The 27460-nt window shown below is 43.1% G+C and overlaps 1 long non-coding RNA gene across 1 annotated transcript; it reads left to right on the top strand.

Annotated features, from left to right (window-relative positions):
- The first annotated feature begins 21015 nt into the window (after positions 1-21015).
- On the top strand, positions 21016-25322 carry LOC142413672 (uncharacterized). The gene is made up of 3 exons (XR_012776876.1): positions 21016-21118; positions 24089-24201; positions 25015-25322. It is a non-coding gene; the product is annotated as an uncharacterized LOC142413672 (long non-coding RNA).
- Positions 25323-27460: the final 2138 nt, after the last annotated feature.

The raw sequence follows: 27460 nt of genomic DNA, 5'->3' as shown, positions 1-27460 counted from the left end.
GGATTGGTGGGCTGTCTTGCAATGGTCCCTCTCTCTCTGAACGGAAGAGGTGGGCCTAAACCATGATTTCACCTCCAGATACCAATGAGCTCTGGATCTAAATCCCAGTTTTGCAGCTTTATGTACCAGGATGACATAAGCACAGCGTGCAGGGTCCCGCTGCCCACCGGCCTGATCGGGACAGGGTTCCCTGTTAGGTATGTGCTCCTACAGGAGACCTTTAATCTGACTGCCGTCAGGTTTAAGGGATGTACTGTATCACAGCCACAGATCTGTGAGCCTGGCAGCACTCAGCCCAAGGAGAGTTAAACCTCCAAACTTGTGCGTTGAGACTCACAGTCTCGTAGAGGTAAGCGAACACGAGCACATCCAGATCTATAAACGCTGCTTTTGTTGTCATTCGTACTCTAAGGATGGGTAGGAACTTCTGTGGGTGAGACCTTCTGTTTCAGAGACTTACAGTCCATCTGCTCTGGAATTACATGTGAACATTTTCTAGTTCAGCTCCTTCTGTTAATTTTTGTTTTGAGGGGCTGTTTAAAAATGTCTTTATCTGGGTTTGCTTGTGCCATGCTTGCAGGATTCTTGGGTGGAAGCCATGTCTTGGAATCCCATGACTTTCTCAGGCATGTTTTTCAGTGCTTACCGTGCTCTGCAAGGGTTGTCTCTGCTGCTGTTATTTTTTTGGCTTTGAAATAATTATTTTTATCCTTTTTCCATCCTTTTCCTTTAGCATCTCTTCTTAGAGCAGTTCTCTTCTAGCTTCCTTGATTAAATATATATTCAGGCGTCCTGCTTTCTGGAGTTGCATCTGAACCAAGATTGTAGACCTGAGTGCTAAATGTCAGGCTGAGACAAAACACTACTTTGTCTTTGGCATTCACATTTTCTGAGACTGTTTTGTTGAGAACACATCAAAATGCAAAACAGAGATCTGGACCTGTAAGTGTGAAAACTTGCTTACTTAATTGCAGGTGGTTTTGAAGGGCTGTTTATAAACACTTGAAAACTGAATGTTACAAGAGTTGCTCTGATTTGTTGTGCCAAGTAACAAACTTTGAAAAGGCTCAGTGATTGAGAGAAACTAAGGGTTTTGGCATGGAGATCAAGCTTTAGTACCTCTAGGCAATTGTGTAAGACCAAATCGGTTTGGCCTGAAGTTCACCCCCTTGGTTTTGGGGTTTTACACTACTCACACTGAAATACTTGATCTGCCAAAGCAGTGTCAAGCCTTAAACATTCAAAGCACTTCACAGGGTGTTAACCACACCAGCCCATACCTTTAACGCAGCAGGAAATTTGCACAACCAACCCCAAATGCTCTACGCACAGATCTGAAAGCAGGAAAACTTAAGAGTCTAATTTGAACTGGGAGATGAGAGGAATCGACTGCAGAGAGCAATCGCACGTGCTCAAATGCCGCCTCTTAAGCGAGCGCATGTCGTGCTGGCTGGAGCAAAGAAGTGCCAGTGTCGGGCGGGACTCTGCTCCCAGCTCTGCCAGTGACTCACTGGGCGACTGTGGGACAAGTCACTTCACCTCTTTGAGCTACAGCTTTTCTATGCGTAATGTGCTAGCGTGAAGCTTAAATAATCAGTGCCAACAAAGCTCTCCTAGAGCCTCAATGAAAAATGCTTCCTGAATGTGAAGCGTTATTACTGCTGTGCCGGAGCGGTGCAGTGGTTTTGTACGTGGTCCAGGAGGCAGGATGGGTGAGCAGAGGTGTCTGTCCTGCCTGTGACCTTGCAGTTTCTCACTTTTGGCGATTTAGGTCAGGTTCCTCTTGTCCTCTTCTTCACATTATCTTTGCACAGTTGTCTGTGAGTCTTACTACAATGGGCATTTATTTTATTCCAATAAGTAGCTCTAATTAAATTAAGCTGCTTCTATGACCAACAGGTCAAATATCTCAACTACAATTGACATTTACATTCTTATTGTGTCTTCCTTATTGGATTAAGTCTTGATCAAGGAAAATCATTTACTGGGGCAGCATCCACAGAGGGACAAAACAACATTCTGAAGCCTGTTCTCTGCTTGTCTGGTTTGAAAGGCATTGCAAACCGTAGGGTGATACAGAGCTGTTTTCTACAGCTGTTTGCCAACTTGCTGGCCAGTGGTCAACACTAATTTTTCTTGACTGAAAGCTGTTAGCATTCAGGTATATTTTTTTATAGGCTTGTATGTTCTGACTGCGTCATGGATGTTTATGATTTTAGCTCCTCTGTTCTCTCCGAGAATGTCCTATTTCATTGGCAGTTTTCACAGAGGCCAAGGGGAGACCGTGTCTTGACAATAAATTCTCTTCACAAACTAGGAGGGACTTGCAAGGTCAGAGCTGAAATATATATTACATATAGTGTATGATGTTTATTTTTATGTGTAATACTTACATATATTCTAAGTGTTAAAAAATCAAGACTTGGTTCTGCAGCCCCCAGCTTCTCCCTGCAAAAGAAAAAGACTGGTTAAAAAATGTCATGAGCTCTTGCTTCTCTCTCTCTTTTTTTCTTTTTTTTTAATAGGGATGTTTGGGCTGAGTTTAAAAAAGAAATTATTTAACTTCTGATTTATGAGGCTTAAGGGTCATGTTTTTAAGCTTTTCTTTGCAGTCATGAGAACTAGGAAAAAATGAAAGCTAAGACTTTCAGTTAATGAGAAGAGTCCAGGAGTTTAGACTTCATGAAAAATACCAAATTCCACAAGGCTTGCAGGAAAATTGCTAGTGTTGTCAACCCCAGCCGTCCCCCAGGGAGGGTTGTTAGGAAACACTGCCTGGGCTTCTACTCCTAATAAGTAAGGCTCTTTTAGGGGAACAAAGAGAGCTGGCTTTGTAACTCCCAGGGCAGCAGTACACCCCAAACCTTTCTGTCTCTCTGCAAATGAGGTTGTATTACTCACTGCAGTGTTATAATCGCATCCTAGGGAGAGCGCAGGTTCTCAACTAGATTATAGGCTGGCACCGGTCCAGAGACAAAACTTTCTGATCCCGAGGGAGGAATTTAAAGCTCTTGGCCCCGCTGTGCACATCCACTGCCTGACAAGGTGTTTATCTGTCGGCCTCCCGCAAGCCTTCTCCATCCCCTGGCTTTGTGGCAGGAAGCAGGGCTGGTGCCCCGCCGCAGCTCCGAAGCCTGTTTCCTGGCTGGCCCCCGAGATACCGCTTTTGCTCCTTCACCAAAACTTTTCTGACCATTATCAGGGTTCAGTATCAGTTCTCCCAAATGGCACCAGGAATAACTCTGAGCAGATGAACACCTGCACACCCCAAGGCACCACCACTCTCATTACAGCTCAAGGGCGGAAGCAACACCCCATGGCAGGGATGCTGATGTGACAAACGATGTCTGCGCAGGCAGCTCTTCATTTCTATGGTAACACTGTTCCTCCTCCTGTTTATGTTCATCCGCATGTGCACACACAAGTCTGGGTTGTTTATCCCCATCCACACCAGCAATTACACCATTCTCAGCCCTTTACCAGTTAGCCCAAGGAATTAAAAGTGTCCCTTCTCTTGCCACATTTTAAAGTCCTATAGCAAAGAGGAAACATGAACACTTGGGCCATGGGATTTCACTGAATTATTAATCGTGGGAACAAAGGAGCAGGAGGTTTCCTCGCCAGAAGTAGGGCAAGCAGAGAGCGGCTTCTCCTTGGGACTATGCAGGAGGAAAAGGTGATGGCTCTGCTACTAATGGACTGGTTTAGCCAGCTTTTGATTGTTTTGGATACACTCAGGGATGCTGCAATGACTCAGACAAAATTGCTGCTTTGTCTGAGAGACACGTTTACTTCTCAGGGTAATGAGTTGATCTCCGCTCTGATTAGATTTCACTGCAGTACTCGTTACCAGTGGGTGTTGGCAGGAATGGGAGTGGTGGAAGGTTTAACTCAAAGGAGAGAACAGAGAGGAACCTGCTATGCAAAGGGATATATTTTTTTTTTTAAAAAGGCATTAATTGCAGCGTAAGCTGATCATACATAATAGCAACCTCTTTCCACCTTCGCTCGGACAGTTTCTTCAGCTTGAAGCAGACTGATCTCTGGCAGCTCTGGAGATCAGCAGGAAGCAAAGGTGATTTACAGCCCTACCAACACCTCCTTCTGCCCTCCCACTCCAGCTGCACGGGCAGACGCATGGGTCCTCCCGGGGGGTGGGGGGGTGTGTGTGTGAAATTCCCAGCACAGAGGGTGCAGAAAGGCTCTCCCCATGGCTCACACCCTGCGAAGGCGGCGTGTGGGGTGCGTGCCTGCCTCTGAGCACAAAAAAATCTCAGAAAGCTTGGGACGGGGTCAAGTTGAAGCACATCCATCTGCAGCTGGGAGAGGAGCCCGGCGGAGCTCACCCCAAGCTCCAGCCGCCGAAAGCCCCGGTGAATGTCACTGCTTCTCTGTATTCATCTTAAATATTATGATTCATTACAGTACATGGGAGAACTTTGTCTCAGGCAAACATGACATAAGAGTACAGCTGGGTGAATAATACCGGTGACATTTTCTATGGCAATTAATTAAAACTGAAATTCCAGTTTGATCCGGCCCTCTTCAAAGGCCTTCTCCAGGCATTCCCACACAGCTAAGTAGTCCTTGCACCGGTATGGGTGGAAATACCGAGCTCACGTATGCAAGTACCTGTGGAGGAGCAAACTTTATATGGGCTCACCGTGAGCTTTCACGGTGGGAAAACTCCACAGCAGTTTTATTTCTCACATTACAGAGCAGGAATGAATTCCAGCCGGATACTTGAATATCAAATAATGATTAGAGGGTAAAAAATAAATAGCTTGTCAAATGATTTTGAATAATAGAGAAAAACGCTGCCCACTCACGGGCTGTTTCAAATGGAGGTAGAAAAGATCTTTGCTTGCCACGGTCTCTTGCAGCCCATGTGTGACAGGCCAGCACTTCTGCGGGGTGCTCATAGATGGGTTTGCCAGCTCAGGGAGAAACCAGGACGGCCTGATCAGACCCTAGTATTGCAGCCCAAATTGTTGGTCGCTGCCAACTCCCACATGACACCCAAATTAGCTCCCCCTTGGCCCACATGTGTTGCGAGTTCCTCTCCTCTCCCCTAACCCTTCACGCCATAGCTGGGTTGTTCACCCTTTCCTGCCTGTGTGCTGCGCTGGGCTGCTACTGCCTGCTGCATGCAGTGAGGCAGAAAATAGGAGTGGAGCAGGAGGGTGCTGAGCTCCATGCCCTGCTGTGGTGATGCCTGTCTCTGCCAAGGGGTCCCTCTGGTCCTGCCTCGGGGCTCCTGTTTGGAGCCGTGGTCTGTCCTAGCAGCCGTGTTACCGCACAGGTGCACAGCCCTCCTGCCATCTGTCCCAAACTTGCCTGATGATAAATAATTGATCGCAAATGCTTTGCAAAGCAGCCTTGTGCCTCTGGTAGCTCCTCGCTCCGACACACATCTCTGAAAAGGGTCCTCTTCCCATCCCTCCCAGAAAACATCTGGTGACAGCACTCAGTCTTTCCTAAGCCTTCAGGAAACTTTTGGTCAAGGAGATCGGTGCCTCCTTGCTTCGCTCACCACCAGCGGCCAGGTCAGCTCTCCACTGCTGTGTCTGTATAATACTTTCCACACCAACCTCCGCAGCCTCCGAGAGGTCAGGTCTGAGCATGAGTCACACGGTGCTGGCTAGTGCCATCGCTGCGGGTTGGAAACGATATTTAGTCTCTTGAGCTTTCCGAGACGCATATATTTTAGTCTCAGACCCTGCAGGATATGGGGATCTATTTCCTGGCTCATCACTTGGGCTGGAGCATCTCTCACCCTGGGCTCCCCCTCCTCTGGGGTATCCCAGAGAAATGACTGCTTTCGTACACTAGCTCAGTCCTATCTGTCATGTCTGCTAGGCTGTAGAGTACTTAGATCCCTTCTATGTTTTGCCTTGCTCTTCCATTTTTAAACCATTTCTACCCTACACCCCCACCTTTTTTTCCTAGAGCCTCTCTTGTGCTGGTAGGTACCTTCAAGGCTGCCCTCTCCCCTTCCACATTCTTCCTCAAAATCCTCCTTAGCCCAGGAGTGCACCGAAAACCTCAGCAGTGGTTTGGCAGCTGACATGCTATCCAGATAACCAGGCTTGTTTCCACGTGGTCTTTGCAGGGAGCAGGGGGAGATGGTTTGCCTCCACCCCAGCTGCTCCTTCTGGCAAGAACAGAAGATTTGGCAAAAAAAACCCAAACTAAAACAAACCAAAACCCAAAAAACTGAAAACCCATTTTGGTTAATTTTGAAAAAGGCACAGAAATGTCCAGACCATTTCACTTGACATTTCAAACATGGCTTTTTTTTTTTAATCCTTGTTTTGATTCAGGCTGACTCTTCATTTAAAAATGTTCTGGAGTTTGGTTATTACAAAGTCCAGCAGGAAACATTTTTGTCCAGTGCCAAGCTGCCTCTTTTTAACTTCTAAAATCTCGGACAAACAAAATTACACATTCATGTTTACAGAATTGCCAGCAAACTGAAAACTCATTTGCTCTCATGCTCCCTTGCCTGGTCTGTCCGTACCCACTTGTTCCTCTCATTCGTACCTCGCCACATTATTGTTGGAAAATGCTGATACACCACTTAGCGCAATGGAGCCTCTTTCATTACTAAGGCCCATTGGGCACTGCTGTATTACAATAATAATATGAAATGGTTTGAGCCGCTTCCCTCTGAAGTCAGTAGATGTCCAGCATAGTGTTTCTTTCCCTTTCAAGTCACATGATAGAAGATCTCAGAAATCCTCTCTTGACTGTGGCTTTTCTACACCTGTGCTGCCCAGCGCTTCAGCACAGAGCTCATTAGCTGCTACCAGAGAGCTGAATGCTGACCAGGGAAAGGGCTGAGTGCCAACCTGTCAGATGGAAATGGTTCCCAATAATTCTCCAGAGGGTATTTTCTGGGAGCATGTAGTTGTTTGCACCATGGTACACTCATTTCAGCCTGTATCTGCAATAGTACGTCACCATACCAAATCTTGCTACTGACTCCTCTGCACCAACGGGAATTTCTTCTTTAGCATTTATTTCAAAGTGCATCTAGCAAGCTCTAGCTCTGAAGCCCAGTGAAAAAGAAAACAAGAAGTTTTACTAGGGTCAGGGCAGCAGAGATGATCCCTTTCTATCACAAAATGCATCTGAGTTAGGGGTTCCCCCAAGCTCAGTATTGCTGTGACTGGGTAAGCTGTATGAGCACCATGCCTTCAGCTGAGGACGTGTTTCTCGTGGTAGGGAAAGCGTTTTCGCCCTCTCCCCCTCTCTCTGCATGTTTTCCCTCAGCAGTGATAAACCCAACCACCAGCCCTTCCCAAGCGAGTTTTGTGTGCGAGCGCAGGGGATGTGTTTATTCGCCTGCAGAGTAACAAATCTGCGACTTAATCAGGCTTCTATTTCTTTCATTGCCCGAGGAAACCTGCAAACCTTAAATAGCTTTTCTGGTCTTGTTCTTTACATTCTAGAGGAGATTTTTACAAATCACTGAGCATTTTGCTTTGGTGGGCAGGTTAGTTCATGTCGCAGTATTACCGGCTATTGCTGTTATGGCAAAGGATCAATAGCATTTTCCACTGCGAATGTGCCTCCCCTCTTTCTTCCCCAGCCCCCCCCCCCCCCCCCCGCCTTTTTAACTTTGTGGACTTTGGCTGCAAGGCAAGCGGTTCTCTTCACTTTGGGAAGCAGCATCTTCTCCCACATAGAAAATCAGTTTAGCTCGGGATTTTCAGTGCAGCGTAAGATGTGTAGGTGCACAAACCCCAAAATTAGATTAATCTAAATCCCAAAGCAGCTTTGAAAAATCTCTGTTGAGGTCCCTTTTATCACTAGGGGACTTAAAAGCAAAATAAGTTGGCGATGACTTGAGATGCCTGATTTAATGTCTAGAATGTTTTCGTTCCTTGGCTTTTTATGTATTTTGGTGGAGTGAATGGATGCCTCAGTAACAACTGGGTTAACCACTCAGTCTGCCAAGACAGCTGACAACAGGGTTCAGACCTACGGTGAAGTTTGGACAACAGTGTGAGAACTTGGTGGCACTGAAGTTGATGTTAAGGCCTGGGTCTGAAAAAAAGCAAAACTGGGGGAGAGGAGGCAAAGTGTATCACCTGGTTCTCTTTCGCATTACCGTGTCTGCAGATGGACAGGAGACGTGTCAGAAGCTGTCGCTGCCTCTCTTCTGCTGGTCACAGACATGAGTGGGTCAGACCTCTGCCAGGTTGGGGCAGAGCAGGGTGCCCTTGTGGGCAGCCAAGTTGGATGCAGAAGTGCAAAGCAGCAGGAGGTGTTCTAGGCAAGGACTAAGGCATAAAAGCTTATTATGTGGGTACGGCCAGAGGCAGGTGAGGGAGAGCATTACTTTTCCTGGCATAAGTGTTTTGACAGCTGTGGGAGCTGGGAACTGGAAAAGCAGGTAGAGCCATGTAGGAGCTAAGGGCTGGAGCGGTGGCACCTCGGCAGGGCTAAGCCAGCCCCTGCTGCCAGCAGTTCTGTTTTACTGCCCAAAACTTGCTACCCAACCCCCCGTCCTCACCCTGCCTCTTCCACCTTCTTTTCCATAAGCACTGCATGAGAAGGGCATGGACATGAGGGCGTAATTGGTGGGAGGCTGTGGAGCAACAGGAGGAACAATGTGAATGGCTTTGAACAGGTAATACCGGCAGCATCATGGCAGAAAGAAGTTTGCTACAGGCAAGTCACAAGGCGATTTGTCTTTGGGTTAGTTTCCTCAACGTGGGAGTAGAGGAAAGGCTAAAATTGAACATACAGCAGAAGAAATGACAAGCCTTCGATGTAATGTTGAGTCAAAGACTGAGTCAAAGAGGAAACCAGGGCTCAGGCTGGTAGAGAAGGGACGTTAGTACTTTCTGCAAAAGAAAATGTGAGAAGAGAAGGTTTGGGGGAAAAGATTGAGCACATACTTGGTTGCATGGCATGTGAGGACAGTTGTCCTGTGCTATGACTGTGTGTTACCCAGTGAGGCAAGCTCTGGTCTGTCTCAGGGTGAGGTACATGTTGCTGAGATGGGTAAAAACCACCACTGTCCTAACATGGAGCTCAGGGCTCAAAAGAGAGAGAGGCAAAACCAGAATCTCACCACTGAGCATCTCCAAACAGTCACTCGCAAAGAGCTTTCCAAGTAGCTCAGAAAGTTATTCCCAGAGGCAATATTCCTCAGGGGACTGTCACAACACACACTCACTCACTCGCTGAATTCACTTGCACATAATAACAGGTGAGGAATGCACAGAGTAACGTTTTTTTTCTGAAGATAACTGAGAAAAGGTGAGTTGTTTCAGTGAGGATCTGCAGTTTTTCACCCAAATCAACAAAACCAACAACAGGAACTGAATCGGAACCATCCTGGTTTGAAAGATGGGCCCTGGGAACAGGAACAGGTACCTAACCAAACTGGAAATCATTACAGTACAGGCTTGCATGTGTATGGTTTAAAGAAGGCATTCAGGTCAGTCTCCACCCAGGAGGGATCCAAGCACACTCTGTACTGGGAAGGGAAAAGTCTGAGCCAACTATGTAATCATTCTCCACCTTATCGTTGCCCCAACATGACTAATGAGCTAGGGACAGTCTGGAGGGAATGAGGAACATGGAAGCAGCAGCAAAAACAAAGTAGGTGTTTGCAACACCGCTTGTTCTGAACAAGTGCACTGAAATTATGCGGCAATCCTTCCTGCAAAGCAGAGGAAATGGCTCTAGATTAGGTGTTAGATGATTTTTTTTACTTTCTCCCTCAAATTAGCAGTTGTTTTTTTTCCAATTTGGGGATGGAGGGAGAGTGGAGGAGTTGTTATTCTATATTTCAACTTTGATCTGATCTTGTCTCAAGACTTCATTTCAAATTCTTCTGGCAGACCCTAGAAGTCACAATGAGATTAGTTTTATAACCAGAGTTGCTGGTTATGTACATCATGTGCTTACTACATACACATGGCCCTGTTGCTTATTGCTTTGAAAACCAGGTCTGAACTAGGTAGATTTGTGTGAGCAATCTGCAGGGCAGGGACATGCTATGTCTGCCAGGCGTCAGTGCTCCTCATCTTTCTTTTCAAGCGGTAGAACCCACAGGTCAGGGGTGAAGATCCTCCTATCCAGTTATTTATAAAGTGTCTTTTGACAGAGCTGTGAGTGAGGGAGAACTTGGCTGTATTGTCAGTGACCAGAACAAAAAAGCTCTTGCTTTCAGGAACACTAAATTAACTGCAAAATAAATAAATGAAATGAAGAGCTCACACTCGTTATTGTGCTGCAGGCATCATTTATTAGATGCTGCTGTACTGCGGAGTCCTTATCTCTCCCTCCAGATAGTGTAAATCAGAACTCCTGTTGCTGACACCCCGAGAGTGTTCTCATCTGTCAGAGATTTAGCTGCCCTTTTCTTGTATGTTTTCCTACAGAGTGATTTTTTATTTTTACTTTAACCCTCAGCATACTCATCATTCATGGCTTACACACTCAGGGAATAAAGGGCTAAGGAGGGATGCTCCAAGGTCTTTTGTTGCGGTTGATGAACGTTTCTTTCTGTCCTTAGTGAGAGGATCTCTGTCAAAGGCAGATGCTTTAGCCATGCTAAATACGTGCTGCTTTATGCAGTGTGAGAGTCAGGGCTCACAGACTGGTTTCTCCCTCTCTTCCCCATCCAGCTGCAGTCGTCAGGCTTCACCCCCCCTGCACTGTGGCTTTCAGTATTATTCCTTTAATGGGCTTAATGATTTTTCCGCTTCTGAAACATGAATCAAATATACAAATTACTCTTGAAGGTACTCAGAAAAAGCTGTGATTTTATTTAACTCCAGTGACTTCTCTCACCAAGAATCAGTGGTACCTCAGCCAGAGGCAGGAGAAGCAGATCCCATGTGGAGGGGTGATCCATCTCAGCAGGCAGTAGATTTGGTGGTTCATCACTGCTTTACCTCGTTTAAATACACTTTCCATTAATCCTGATGACTTACTGTGGAGATGGGGCCAAAAAATCTACTTTTAATTAGTTAATGGCTCTCAGACTAGAGTAGGGCTCTAGGAAATACGTTATCTTGTCTGCCCAGTGGATCCCTCCCCGATAGTAAGGGACTTCATGTGGAGAAGTCCCTTACTTATACAGCATGGACTTTATGTGATAACTCTGCTTTTTGGTAATATTATTTAAATACTTGTGTGGGTACATACTTTTATGACCTTTCTCATCCTTCTTCCCTTGTGTCTCTCTTGTCAGTGGGTCTCTTGGCCTTATTAAACTTTGTCTTTCTCTAACGTCACTCCAGTGCTCTTCCCCCTCTTAGCCATCATGCTTACGCCATCCATAACTTCTCTGTGAAAACTGCCAACAAGGAAACAGTTGAGTTTTCAGGAAAAAAACTATAGTGCCTTGTTTCCAATAAGACCGTATGTTAACTATTTGGGTAAAAACCCCCAGATTTTGTTTGCAGCAAAGACGTGGTTTTAGTTTGATTCTTCCTTTCAGCAAAGGTCCTGAGTAAACCAAAATGCTGTATCTATTTTTACCCATTTTTAATCTGTCTGTGAAACAGAGATGTCCTCAGATTCTGCTGTCCAATCAGAAGAATAGAAAGAAACTTTATGAAGAGCTCAAACAAATTAAAATAAATGTAACACATTCACAAACAATCTGACTTGTGGTATAGACATTTAAAAGTGTAAATCGATCATATGGTTTTGGGTTGGTGATCAAGGACTATGAAAAATTAAATGGTGCCTAGCTCTATTACAAGTGTTATGACAGCTAAATGACATACATGAATGCTAAAAGGAGGTTTGCTTGTATACACTGTATATACATGTATATATATACACATCACTTTAAATATGAATAGAAGTGTATATTGTATGTGTGTGCTATATACATTCTGGACTGAGATATTCTGTTCCCATCTTAGCGCAAATGAACAGTGTCAAAAATCTGTTTTTCATTCTTGAATCTTTCAGAGACAGATTCAAACAGCTGTTTTGTGCCCAGAAAATATTAGTCTCAGGAAATGGAGGGTCACCAAATCCAATTCCCTTTTATGGTGATTTTGATCCAGCTGTATTTAGCTTTCAAAGTTTCTTAACAATCCAAACAAAGCACCTATCATTTTAGGAGAACTTCAGAAAGCAGCTCTGAAGCCTCCTAGCAACAACTGCTTAATTATCTCTGCAGGTTGGTGTTCTTGTTTTAAGCATCAGTAAAGCAATCTGTCACCAACCCGAACACTCAGTGCCGTAATTCCTGGGCCAGTTTCTGGTGCTCAGCAGGAGTTGACTGTTGCAACACATTTTGCACAGAGAGCAGAGTTTGGCTTGAAGATCTACAGAACCTTGGATGAATTTCAGCCCACAGCCTACAGTAGTAGTTGACTCTGGGACAAGCCACATACACCTCAGGAAAGCTGCCAGAATTAAGTTAAGGCTGCACAAGAAGAAATAAGCCAGTGGGTTTTTACTGGCCTGATAGGTCAATGTTCCACTTTTACTGTCCTGAAGAACCATTTATGACAATGCCCAACCACAACAGCAGAAAGATAGCTTATTATTTCAGGTGCCAGCAGATGACCTGGGGACACTTGAATTGCTTTGCTACAGATTTATTGGGTGAACTGTGTCCAAGTCACCCAATTGGGTGAGGTACTAAAAGGTGGTTAGATGCTTGAATACTGTTGATACCAAGACAAATTAGATTCCCGGTTCTTGTTTAGGTGCCCACCTAATCTGCCTCCACTCCTACTTGTCAAATGTGTCCTGCTCCATTTCCTTGCTCATTTTTCATCGGGTGCCAGGTATAAAAGACGGTGAGGCTGAGGCACCTGCTTCAGTGGTAAATAGCCATTTAGAGGATGTGTGTACTTTCCCTGGTAGGTCTAAATGGATATAGCAGGAGATCACAAAACCACAGGTTAAATTGGGCTGGCTTATAGTAGATTGGGATATAGCTATGTTTCCTTACTAATTTTGTCTTGTACTGTAGAATCTGGTTGGGTTTTTTTTTCTTTCAAAAGTATGCTTTTAATGCTATGATTAAAAGATTATTTTCAGAATGCAGATTAATTACATGCAGTGCAATTGGCCCGGGTATGGTGAGAACTTGAAAAACTTCTGAGAGGCACGCTTATGGAATAGCGAGTATACATAGAAAAAGTACCAGGACACCAACCTCAGGGACGGTGCAAGTGCACTGCAAGAGGGGACCTGCCTTTACTATATAAAATTGCGTTGACACTGAAGCTCAGCAAAGATATTTGTAAACCTGTCAGTATGGTCTGGCTTGTATGATTAAATACTAGTCAGTGTGTCTTGCTGTCACATTAAACTTCTGATAATTTACTGATAATTGTTGATTTCCGTATGTTGTTGAATTAGCTATATTCTGCAGCTGAAAACATGGATAAAAGTGGAGGAATGATTCAGATGCAAGAAGTCAGCAGAGTCAGCTGTCTGTAATACAACCTGGAAACACAATACAGCTTAGAAATGGGCTTGTGTGGCCCAAAGGATATAGATAGAATCTTTTATCTCTGTCGGATATAGGCCAGAGCAGCAAAGTTCAGATCTAGTTTTGGATCACTGAACTAGTTCAATAATATCCAGCAGGAAAGTGACCCCACCAGATACCCTGTCTGTTTTGGCGGTTTTGGAGATCTGCTTCTCTTGCACACTTCTACCCCCATTAGACCAAGTTACAACAGTGTAAAGTGTAGAACTAGGTCTAGACCTACCGTCCACAGAACTGGGGGACGCAAACTGGAAAACCTCAGAGAATGTCTTCTGCCTTTTTAGTAGGTGGACTTTAGACTGCAGAAATGGAAGACTCAGTTCTGTTACGGAAATTTTTAATTATTGTATTTATTTTTAATTCTAGTGGCTTTTAGGGCACCAATACGTTGTGGCGTACAAACACAGGGGAAGAAATGGCCTGAAGAAACCAGAGGGGAGGGAAGGGTTAGAATGAGCTGAAAGATCCTCCAAGGTAGAGAGGACGCCGAGGTATGCAAGATAGGTGGTTAGTGTAAGGGAGCAATACATGAGACTGTGGTGGAGGACACTTGAAATTCCCAACTGTAGGACTGCAGGTACGGGACATTTCATGTTTCTGATGGGGTTTTTTTTTCTCCTCTCCCTTTACATGGCACACCTTCCATTTGTTTTTCAGAACTGCAATTGTAAACTTCAAATTCTCCTCCTCATCCTGCCTTTATCTTATTTACATCCAGGAGATTCTGTGCTTCTCTGAGGGCTGACATGCCCTGGCTTAAACTGGAGCTGCCCTGAGGATGATTTTATATTTAGTAGCTTCTTATGAGCTGCTCTCATTTGAAGCAGCCCAGACTGCTTGATACAGTATTTACTGGTGAAATCTCTCTCTTGCCTCTCCCGATTGCAGTGTAACGATAAGCCTGAGCTTGAGAAGGGGCCAGGGCCCTACCCAAAGTGTGCCTGCATAGCAGAGCCTTGCAGGGCACAGTTTCTAGCCCCTTTATGCCATCAGAATAACCCACAAGATCTGTGGTGAGGGATGAAATTCTGTCCCACAAAATCTGTTGCCAGGAGAGCACAGCTATCAGCTTGTATCATTCAGAATATACCTGTATAAAAGGCCTAACCAAGTGTAACCTCTGATATTCTCCCCTCATACGCTGGGGTTTTTTTCTCCGTATTTATTATAAGTTGGCCCCTTCTTAGAGTGGTGTATTGATTTGGAGGCCTTAAGAGAAAGAGGTCTTCTGCAGGAGTGATACAAATGCAAAATCACCTGGCTTCTCCCATCCTTTGGGTGTCAGGTTTTTAATAGGGAGCTTTCAGGAATCTGCTTCTCAGTTTTTACAGAAAGCTTCTGGCTTTAGTATCCAGGTGCTCTGATATGACCATTGCTTCCCATGCCAAGTCCTTGTGATAGCAACGGGGTGAAGCGCTGACCTGCAACTTTCCTCTTTCCAATGGAAAAGTCAGCAGTGAAGGTTCACAGGACTGTGAAAGACCCACAGCTCTCCCTCCAAACGCCCCGCTGGGCTCCAGTCTGCAGCAGACAGGCCAGTCCCTTTTAAAATGGTCCCTATTTCCAGCCTGCGATGCTTTCAAGTATGACAGCGCGTGGGCGGGAAGCGGTGTATCAGATGGAGCACTGTCTCAGCTCTCAACATCGTGAGCCTGCAGAATAAAGAAATGGCACAATATTGCTTCCATGGAGAGCAGCCTTTCCTGGAACATTTGACTGAAGCAGCGACGTGGTAACACAGATTCTGGTCTCGCTAGATTGCGTTCCTGGAAAAGCCGTTCAATTATTGATAAGGGTCACACTGACATCACCAAAAGACAACGAGGCTCTTGCTTGTCTTTAATAATTTCTTACTCAGCAGATCTTTCACTTACAGCTCAGCAGAATCGGCACTGCAGACACATCAGCTGAAATACAATATGCATGCTGGAAAGACAGACAGGCGACTGCCCAGCTTTTTCATTTGCAAACTAGAAAGGAATACAGAGCCGGCACCCCAGGTCAATTCTGCTCTGCAAAATGCTAACTGCCATTACGGAGTTGGCACTACTAGGTTTTCTTTCCTGCTGATAACGTTTGTTCATTGTTCAGAGCTGCTCTTGAGTTCCTCCTCCCCCACTTATCACATATGCTGGAAAGGAGGATTTCCCAATAAAGGTAAAGAGAAGGGACTGATACTAATGCTCCAGATCTAATTCAATTTAACAAGCACTACTCTAGCTAGTAAAGCTGCTGCTGTTTTGTTCAAAGTATAGTGCTGACAGCTTATGCAGGGAGGAGCATTAACCCCATCTGTTCCTTGTACGAGGTTTAATATTCCAAGATAACTTTTTTAATTAGCGAGAAAGCTTTAGCCCTAAATGTCCCTTTGAGACCTGGGACTGCCTTGGGTTTGTTTCTGTGAAGGTGCCCTACAGAATCAGCACCAAGTAGGAAGCAGGGTGAAGTTCTGGAGGACCCTCATGAGATTCTGGCACTCTTAAAACTGAACCCGTAGCGAGTTTGGACCAGAAGTTGAATTGCCACCTAAAACAAATGCATGTGAAGAGTCCCTTTTTTAACTTGTTTTATTGTTCATAAACATTTCTGAGTCTCCTGGTAGTGGCTGCTGTTCACCTAAGTAATGGGATCACTAGCCACCTGTGAAGTAAGGAGGTTAATGATTGAGACTCATTAGAAAATGGGAGAGAGAGACTCTCGTATCAGCAGATCTGAATGTCAGGCAGGGCTTCCCATCAGTCTGAAAACATGAGACGTGTAACTTCCCAGAAATTCCAGGCAGTGCTGCAAAATCAAAACCGTGCACCAGAGTCATGCCTGGGGAAGGGCCAGCCCGGTCATGGAGTTTCACTTCAGCACTTCCATTTTGTCTGAGGTCTCTGCAGCCTCAGAAGCTGTCAAACCAACTGCTTTTCCACTTCCATGCAGCTTTAACAGCAAGAGATACGTGCGTGTTTAAGGAACCTGTTTACTGTGCAAAGGTAAACAGTCAGGTTCCATTTTCACAATTACTTCTGTGTTAGAGGTAGATGCAAACACTGGGTTGCCAGCGCTACTGCGTCACAGATGCAAACAGTTTTCATCAGGGTGAAAGCCCGGATGATACCACCATGGCAACCAATTTTAAATAGAAACAATAGGCCAGCGCCTTCGCTGAAATAAAGGCACAGGACCCGAGGATCTGGTTCCATATTCCTACAACAGACAATACAATTTCTGAGCATTCATATTTTCTGTGTGTTTATTGCTTCTTTCCTCAGAGCATCTCAACATGCTGTTTGCAATTTATATGCAGTAAATACTAACAGAATGAAGCCATCTCTGCGGGGCTAGCAGCAGTCAGAAAACATCATGGTGGATAAAGGAAGTTCTTGCCAACTTCTTTATCTTTCCAGTTACAGAATCTTTAAGACCCATGCAGAGAAGTCAGTCCAGTTTTTCCCTTGAAAATCTCCAAAAAATAAACAACAAATCATGACCGTTGGAAAGATAAAGTACTGAATCATGCCTCCCACGCTTTAGAACTTGTGTTCCACTGAGTCTAATTATTTCACACTTGCTACATATATCTCTGAGCAGTCTCTTCCAAGAATATTCATGGTGAGGGCTGAAAAAGAGAAAGTTCTGATGAACAGTCTAACATGGGGACAATAGTTCTGATCAAGCTCACTGGAACCTAATGTTGACTTATCTCACAGAATCTCGTAGGAATGGGATTTTATTTGGCCCCAAAGAACCTCAAGAAAACTTAAAATTGCCATGAGAACAGTACGGTCAATGTGCAGCTGAAAGCGCAAGAAAATGTTGAACATATTTTTAAGCATTTTAACCAGTGTCTTTTGTGTACCTGAAACGAGGTGAAAATATGTTGAAATCCCACCAGATTTCTCTCTCCCTTGTTGCAGCCAGCATGCCCTTAACAGAGTCAGTGGGTGTAGAAATAGAAAACTACTTTTTGCTTTTGCCTGGGTATTGGGGATAGGGAGTTACTATTAAAAAAAAAAAAAATTACTAACCTACAGCAAATTCAGGAAGGGCATGTATCAAGTACTCCACAGCTCTTAATTCTGAGAAGGAACTTCAATGCTCTGGCATTGTTTTCCCTTGTGCCATTCTTATCTGACAGGTAGTATCAGTTGCCAGAAACGATGTGGTTTATTCTGTACTTTGTATTCTAATATAAATGGAGCTGAATACTTGTCATAGTCCTTTGGGCAGGGCTCCTTACTGCTGCAGAGTTTAATATTGAGATTGGCAACACTAAGTTAGCTGATGTAATCCATTCCATTACAGATATTTACAGCACACCATATTACAATACAAAGGCAGAGGTTTAGAGACTAGAAAGTGTGACAAGCCAAAAAAGCCAACCCATTCAAAATTGAGGCTGACACTGCAAGGGTCTATTACCCGCACTGTACATTCACAAAAATTTCTTTTAATGCCATTAGGAGGAGCATATGTGATGCAAAATTCAGATCAGGCATAAAGCAAACGGCAACTCCACTGATGGCAAACAAATTCACTGTTATACACAGCACATCTGACTGTAGATCTGTCTTTAACATTAGCCAGTGACTCATGATCACCAGCATGTATTGTCCAAAGTCACTCCTAGGTTTCCCCATTCTTTGGCCAAACATCACAAGCCTTGGCTTATGGTAACGCAGGGGGAAGGAGCAGCATAGAGGAGTGTTTGTTCCTCTTTCTAGCAGCCTCTTTACACTCCCGCAGTAGCCCAGGAGCTGATACAGTGATCTGTGAGTTATTACAAGTCAGAAAACTATGTGCAGCTTATTTATGCTTTCAAAGTCCTGGATATTTCCTTCTTGAATTTCTTGCTTACCTCTAAGTCTCATCAAGCCTCATCAAGCAGCTCTTTCATATTCGAGGATAGAAGCTGAGTGACTCCCTACATGTTTAAGAGCCCATTTCTTTCCTACAGCTCTCCTGGAGGATCTGCGGCGTCTATTGTGCAGAATCAGCACTTTCATTAGTCTTAATGGAGCCTCTTCTTGTGGAAGACACTGGAGAGGCTTCGCACGTAACTGAGGAATTTCTATTACAGACCATCGAGGAGATATACACTCCACACTGCCTGGTGCTTGTGATTTGAAGTGAAAAAAATACTGATAATGTGGTATGAATGCAGTGCTGTGTTTCTGATACAGATGGGCCCAACCCAAGAGCTTGTTTCCCTGAATTTCTTAAAGTTCAAGGGAGGTTGGAGCCAAAATGCTTAACTGAACAGTCTAATTTTGTGTTTCGTTTTGTCACGGAAGTGGCAAAATTGGCTTTATGAAACAAATGTTGTTGGCCATACCATTAAATCAGTTTCTTGCCTTTTGCAATGGCTCTCAGTGCTGTTGGTAAAAATAATGTTGCTTTTGCAGCATATCATGTAAAGTGATTTCAGCTGCTTTTTTTCCATTCCTGACCTCTGCAATGCTTGCATTTTAGACAGTTTTATACACTTATTGATTACCTGATGTACTGTTCTAATTTCTAGGAAGTAAGAACATAGCCCTTAAATCATCCAGACTCTTTGAAATGTTTTAATTTCCTCAAGTAAATAGAGCTTATGTTGCCAGGAATCTTAAATGTATGATACACGGATCTGATTCCACTTTTACACAGGTCTTGTATAACTCCATTCACTGCAGTGAAATTACTCCTGATTAGCATTGAGAATCAGGTCCAGAATATTGGGAGGAGAGTGGGTTAATGCCATTTTTTCTGACACTGAGTGCTTTAAAAGCACTCTGAGACTGTAACCCATTACCGTTTCTCAGTAAGTGCCCTCTGAGAGGATTGGGAAGGATTGAAGAGTTTTTAACCAGTAAGTCACTTTGGGTCTTTCACAAAACAGTAGAGATTTAGCCATTTCTAGCTACTGGCTATTTGGTGATTACGTATAGTTGGTAAGCTGGTGGTCTCAGCCACCGGTGGACACGTGTCCATACGACAACCACTGCTATCGAATTAGCTCCCTTGCTGGCAATCTGGAAAGAGGGTGAATGGAGCATGGGTCTGGTTCTCTTCCAAGGCTTTGCAAATTTTCCTGTCACCCAGGAAGGAAAGTGTTTTATAAAAATGCTTTACAAAAGTATATTATTTGCCTCATCCAGAATTGCCATGCTCCAGCGCCTAAATACGAAGGCTGATATTCTCTAACAGCCCCGTCAAACTCCCACACTGTAGATGACTGCTACAAGTTATAAGCACTCCCAAAATAGGGCTGGATTTTCACAGTGATAATTGAGAGCCATAACTTTCCATCAGGGAGGCTCTGTAGGTGGGAGCAACAGCACAGACAGTAGTATCAACAGAGTCGAGGCTTTTTACCAGCATGTTACCTAATTTTATTATAGTATATATACCATAATCCTATCAATGTACAGCCTTTCTTTAGTGGATGTCTCCTGAACACAGTTACGGACTCATCTTTTGCCAGTGTGAAAAGAACCCTAGGGGAGCTAAGAAAAAGACTTTGTCCTTATGACCGCCCTAAGCCCTGGTTCAGGAAAATGTTCATATTCAGGACTGTGCTTAAACTTTATGGACATTGTTGAATTGTGCTGGCTTCAGTGAACTGATTACTAGAAAAAAATGTTCATGCAGGGTTTTGTTTTCCTTCAAAAGAACTGAAAAGGTTACTTAGTGCTACCACTACTAAGGAAAACCTTAAACCATCACCAACCACTCATTAGCTCAGGTCTGATGTAAATATTAGAATATTGAAATGCAAGTTAAATAACGAGAAGCTAAACAGAGCAATATTCTCAGTCACTGTAAGCAATAATTGTTGTTCTTTTGGGACTACATGGCCAGAAAGACTGAATCAAAGAACACTTATGGGTCACATTCTTATCTGGTACACCACCACCTCAATCAAATAACACCAGAGCTGCATTGAGGCAATTGCTGTTGAGATCAGAATCTGCATAGAGATGTTCTGTCTCTCAAGTTCTAAAAGTAGTGTTATATTTCAAGTCAAAGAGAAAAGAGAGAACAAATAACACAATTTATTACTGCAGATTATTTTTATGCCTGTGTGCTCCATTTAAGAGAATAATCTGTAAATGACTTATTATCAAGAAAAGTTATTTGTTTGCACTAATCAAGCCTTAAACTTGGAGGCATAATATGGAACTAATTATTTTTAACTAACTAATCAACATGTTTCATTCATAAGTTGGGATTTATCAATATAGCACATGAAAGGAGAGAACATATTATTATTTCAATTTAGATAATATGCAAAAAGCACTGTGTTTGTAATGACCTGCTTTCACTGAATATAATCAAGCTCCAAAGCTCTATTACAGGCTGGAAATAGCAGCAGCTTACTTTAATGAGATTTCTGGCTCTGGGCCCCAGCTGTTCTACGCAAGGCTCTCCCTTTGCTCTATGACCTACCAATATGTGCTGTCACCAGTAATGAGACAGGACCTATTTCCTAACATGGGGAAAAATTGGAAAGCATGAGTTCATTCTACACTGTCGGTGGAAACACACCCTCTTTCCCCTGCAAGGCAGAAGGAGGGCAACACTGAATATGCAACATCCCCCCCTCCTTTGCCAGTGGAAATATGACATGAAACCCATAAGGTAGAGAACTCAAAGGTAAGACCGAAACTCTCTTCTTAACTCGTCCCCTTAGCACACAGAAAACCAATATTCATTAGGCACATACAGAATATGTCTCTCCCCTGTGAAGTACCCCAGCAGAGGACTTTACATTATCTGCAAGGCATGGGGAAGGGGGAACAGCAGCAGTCTCAGGCTCTGAATTTTATGGATTTTGTGGAATTACGCTCATCTCAGAGCCGTGTTGGGAATGTGCCAGGAGCCAAAGAGCTGCACTTAATTTGCCTAAAATGGAGCAGATTACCACTGCTCTCCTTTTTAATAATGGAGATGCAGCCTGGAGACTACAGATTCCAGCAAGCAATGCTCCAAAACGAGCCAAGCAGCCCAGGCGCTGCGCTGGAGACAGAGCATTGCACACTGGGACCCAGCCCTGAGGTCTGGGTCCTGTAATGCTGCAGTAAGGGGTACTGTGACTCCAGAGTGGAAAAAAAAAGACCTATCTCTGAATTGGACTCTTAATATTGTTCTCTTTGCCTTTTTATTATTATATCCCACACTTTTCAGAAATTCTATTCTTGAAAATGTTTGATTAGCTAACATTTGGGGGGTTTTATGCTATTTTTATCCTTAAGCTGTCACTTGGATTCATTAACACTTTGCACGTGAATCTGGTTTTTTTAGGACACGAAGCCAGTGTTTTTTCCCCTGAATAGCATTGTTAAGTATTTCAGGAATCTAAAATCCACAAACTGTTTCTGTGCCCTGAATATAAACCTCTTTGGAAAAAGCCAATGAACATTTTAGTCAGAAAATTGGAAGGTGTGTGCTTAATGCACTTTGAAATTAAATGATTTGGTGCTTTTCAATTTGTCTTTTTGCCCTTCCCAAATACCCAAAGGCACTAGCCCACTTCGTAAATGAACAGGCTATGAAATCTTATTTTGAGAAATGAAGGTGTCACTGTGTTGCAGTAAAAATGATAGTTAGCACCAGTGCACTTTGTAAGCCCTGACTAATTGGCCCTTGCAACCGCCCTGATGCATTCCTCCTTTATTAATAGGAATTAAATAACCAGTTATTTTATTTTAGAAGTGGGAAAAAAACCCCAAATCCAAGAGATTGAGAAGCTAAGTCTCCATAGCGTAAACAGCTTCTTTCCCATTAAATGCACTGAACGACTACTGCCTTCCAGATGCCTCCTGGACAACTGGTGGGTGCCCGTGGACAGGCTGTCCTGGCACGCCTGGGGCTGGGCTCACCCACTGTGCTCAGGCTCAGCCTCCCAAATATTTGGAGAAGGGCACCCTGGCTGTGCCCAAGGCCGTGCTTCCAGGCTAACTGCGTTCATGGCAGATGAGCCTGTCTTGAAAGGGGTTTGGGGCAGCCCTTAGCATACAGACCAGGCGCCAGAGAGGCGTCTCCCTCTTGCTTCCCCCAAGGACGCAATGCTGTGACGCAGTTGTGATCAACATTTAGGAACTTTCAGCTTCAGAAATCCCATCTTAGCACAGAGATACGCAAGGCTCTCTGTGAAAGCCTGCAGTGGGCAGACAAATACCCGTCCTGTGCTTTTTTACTTCTACAATTTCAGAAATAAAATTAGAAAGTTAGCTGTCAAATTTGCATTTTAAAGTTCCGTATCTGTGCGGAATTTTTTGTCCAGCTTGAGGAAGCAGTATCCTTAAATGAAAAAAGAAAAACGCATTTTCAAAGGCTACATCGCCAGATTTTGAAGTACAGTGATAAGAACACCACCGCTGTCACAACACTACTATTTCCTTATCTAAATTATTTATGTATTTTTTGTATTTTACATGAGCCATGGAAGCTAGAGGCATTTTTGCAGTGTCAGGTCATTCTAAAGTACATTCCATACAAAGAATAGGGCTGGAAAATACAGTTGTACGTAATATTGTTCATTAATATTACATAATTACTGCACACAAAATAGTTCTCTGGGCAGTGATAAGGATTTTTTTCATAAAGACTAAAGACTCCAAGGCAATGTATTCCATTAGGGTGTTGCTTAACGTATGAGAGTATATCAATATATAGTACCTTCATCCAGTTGCAGAAAAATTATGAAGCCAGCTTAGCCAAATGAAGCCATTAGCATGTATAATGTGTTTTACACAAGAGTTAAATGGTTTACTGGGTTTATAAAATCATACTTTGATATTGCAATGATCAAGCTGAGATATGATCTAGCAAACAACAGTTACAGCTGCATCAGCACAAAAATGAACTGTTGGATTTTCTCTGCGGCCTAGAGAACATTTTCTGCAGTCTTTGAAAATTGCTCTGAAATAAAAAAAAAATTCTCTACGTATAGGCTAATATTAGGTACTGACAGCTTGCCTGGAGTTTTTAGCTTAGCCTTCCTGGAGCAATTATTTAGGATAAGATGTTGATGCAGCTTTTCAGGTCTGTTCATTTCCTTTACTACCATTGAACGTGAGCAAGTCCTGTGTCTTACGTGATACATTAGACCTAAAGTAACATGGAGGAACACCTGAGTGACTAATAATCCCGTAAATGATCCCTTTGAGTTTTAGTACAGCCCACTGCACCCTTCCTAAAGTCCTTATGATGCAAGTATAGAGTTAATTTTTCCTTTTAATTTGATTTACTGAATTGTGCTAATATGCCGTAGACTGTTGTATGGACAAGACACGACAACCATTAATATAAAACTAGAGATCTGGACATCCTGACAAGGCTTTTGACATTCAAGAAAACATTAGGCTTTGTTACAATTTTTGATACATAAGATCTCATTGATAATTTTGGTCCTAGAGAAGAGATTCTTATCCTCTTTCTGGTCCTTTTTTTTAAGGCAGAGGATGACTTTAAATGTACGGCAGTGAGACCTGAATTCTCAGTTTCCCCACCAACAGTGTTAAATAGGTGCATCAGTCTGATGTTTCTGTAATCGGCAATGTGTGCAGTGTTAACCTTTGAAGTTCGTGTGTTGAGTCACCGAGGGTTCACCTTTCCTTCCAGATGACACCGTGACAGCTGCAATCAGCAGATGCATGAGAGATGACAGTCCTTTGATTTTTAAAAAAGAGGGTTGCTGGCAAGGCATTTTCCATAAGGAGTTCCTTCTAAGCTCTGTAAGTCATTTCATTTCTTAGCTCAATAGGACCTTGATTTGATAACACTCAGGGTATATATCACAAACCGCACATCTGTTCTCCCAGAGTCTCCTAGGATGAGTGCTGTGACCGAGATGGAGAGGCTTCTTCTTGGGGATTCCATTTTTTTCAGGTTTAGTTTATCTGTGAGCTAATTCTAGTAAATTATTGTTAATGATTCCACATCTTATGGGGCTATGTGGTCTACCTGACAAAATTGTTCTGTTTTGCTCTGAAGATTTTCCCCTCTGCTGTGTTTCATTGGGTGTGTAACAGTGAAAGGTTGAATGGGCGCTACACCAGACCCAAGCAAACCACAGATCTCCAGGTTGTTTCTGGCTGAGTAAAAGTGAGCAAACAGATTTCTCCACACCAGCTCAGCCATCCTCAATTTCTCCTGTGACCTGAGTCACAGTCAAGCACTTATTGGGTGACGTGTTACGGTGAGACTGTCAGAATAAAAGCAGGCTAAGAAATCTAATCCTCAGAGGAGAGCAATATGTTCCCACTTGTGATTTAGTCTCACAGTGAAGAGGTTGTCAAGGGGTTTGCGATCCTGGAGATTGATTCTGGGGGGGGAGCCTGCTTAGTGCACAGTGCCACTGGCAATCATCAGCTAAAGCTGCCTAATGATGTCAGCTGGAGTGGCCAGGGGAATCCTCTCCTGTACGGTGGCCAGAAGAGTTAAATTGCTTCTAGAAATGAATCCATTAGGTGCCAATAGTGATTAGTGTAAGGTACCATAATGACTAAAAGTACTTCAAGTGTAATTCCGTCTGAAATCCCTTTCAGGTGAAAGGTGTTAGATACATCACGACTGAGCTGCAGGTGGATGTGGCAGCACATCTGGGCACTGAATCGCACCGCTGTATGTGAGCACACGCTACTGAGAAAACTCTCCCCCTTCCTTCCCATTGAAAATATCCTTGGATATTTATTGTTGAGGTAAAGGGAAATTTAGGATTAAAATTCTAAATTAGTTAGATTCACATTATTTAGATGCCCAAGGGTTGTTTGGGGTTTTTTTAATTATTTCGATCGTATGTTTCAAGTTTCATCCAAAAGTCAGGTCATGGTATAAGCTACAGGAAAATCAATGTGTCGCTACACAATAAAGGGTTGATTTGACTGTGCAAAGATTTGAGCTTATGGCTTGAGTGATTTAAAAAAATCTTCCTCGTACCATTAGCTGTATGTGGAATTAGAGCAGTAAGAAAGTTTTTAGGAATGCTTGTCACTATTTTTATGTGTCTGTAATGAAAAGAAACAACAATAATATCTTCATCACTCCATGGAAACTAGCTTGGTTTTGCAGTGTTAAGACAGCTGGGAAAGGAAGATTCTCTCCTGTAAAAGAAGGTGGCAAATGAAATTCTATTGCTATTAAAAGTAATTAATTTTAAAATGTTTGACCAATTTTTAAGCTAATCATGTAGTTGATTTGATGATTAGTTTCTGCAAAACTTATATGACAATTCAAAAAAAATCCTGTTGGTTTTCATGCATTCCAAATAAAGCTCAGACACATTATCTGTGACTCTCTTTACGTCATCCAGTCATCAAAGTGGCAACTTCCTCACAGGTTGTTAAATGCACTTATTTATAGACACTACTCACTTTCTTTAGTGATTTGTTCTTCTTTGCAACTAAATGTAGTGACTGCAATCCCTGTATATTGTTCAGGCATTTTTCCTCAAAGAGACTGAATAAAATGACACAAATCCTGCTGGGCAGCTGATACCATCAAAATGTCAGCCGTTAAGAAACCTCCCATGGTTTCAGCAAACCATGTTTGTCAAGCAAAGTGATTAAAATCAGATTTTGGAAGTTCTGCTCATATAACTCCAGTTGATCTGCATCCACCCTCATGCATTGCAAGGGTGTGCCTGAAATTAAATTAAGGCCATCTACTCAGTCTTTCCCAAACTATTCATGTAATAGCAATCTACTGCTGGAGCCAGGTTCATAGCTTCTTGACAGAAGTGCTTGTTAACCCTGAATCTGATGATGATAATAATAACAGTATGACTAGAAAAATACAGAGGAAAATAATACTTAATATCAGATGGGCCCACATAGGTTGCAAACAGTAAACAAAAGGGAAAATTATAACCCAGTAATAACACATTCACAAACAATGATGTTTTCACCATATGTAAACAAGTCTATTTGCACACATGGAAACAAGGTATATACGATTGCAAAGAAAAAAGTTTATTCAATAAAATTGTTGAGAAATACTGGGTTTGGTAAAAATATCTGTATCATCCAAACTTGCAATCAGGTGACTGAGTAGGTTGGAAAGAGTCTTGGAGGAAGTAGTAGTGGACACTCCACTACTAAATGAAAATTATTCAGGAAATGTTTCTGCATGTTTCCTTTTCCACTTGATTTTTCTGCTGGTGTATCTACATACAGCTATTTTAATTTCACTACTTTTTGTTATTTAATTTTGAACTATATTTTATTTGCATATTTTAATTTGTAAATGTGCAAAAAGGGCACCCATCCCAGAAATGAACTATTTTACAGAACAGATCTGTAGTAGACAAAAAGTTTTGATGCTTGCTCTTGAACAATCCACATTCCTGTGCAAGAATAAATTTTAAAGCGCACGTCAGTTTTGGACCCGTGGTTGTGCCCATAGACCACATAACTGTATGTACAAAAAACGATCAGATGTGCAGTGTGTGGTGTTAGCCATCTAGTAACTGCACTAGAAGTAAAACTGGAATTTCACGTCGTATGTCTGGCAGCTGGGGGCAACCAAACCCATTGCTTTTATACAGATTTGCTATGCGTGACAAAGTAATAATCACTCAATGTTTTATAAATAACAGAGCTATATAAAATACATGCTGAATTAATATTTTATGTTGTACAACTTGCTGTAATATGCATTCCCTTTCAATCCAGAACTTCCTACAGTATACCAGAAACTAGGGCCTTTGTATTGGTTACTGGGACAGAAATTGTCGCTGGGGCAATCCCGTCCTAAACTACCACATGCTCGAGCCAGTTTTACACCAGGCTGAGGTGAAGGTATGGTGGTCCAGGAGGCACTACACGAGCCACAAGAAAATTCAAGATATCACAGTAATGCAACAAAGGCCCTCTCTTCCTACCACCACTCCAGCTCTGAGAGCTGCATTTCAATGCGAACGCGTCTCTGTAATCCCCCTACCCATAAACACCTCTATTTTTAGTGCTTAAAATGTTGTAATGGCCTCATCCATCA

Source organism: Mycteria americana, chromosome 8 (assembly GCF_035582795.1).
Source record: "Mycteria americana isolate JAX WOST 10 ecotype Jacksonville Zoo and Gardens chromosome 8, USCA_MyAme_1.0, whole genome shotgun sequence".
Classification (NCBI taxonomy): domain Eukaryota; kingdom Metazoa; phylum Chordata; class Aves; order Ciconiiformes; family Ciconiidae; genus Mycteria; species Mycteria americana.
This window is presented reverse-complemented; position numbering and strand designations above follow the sequence as displayed.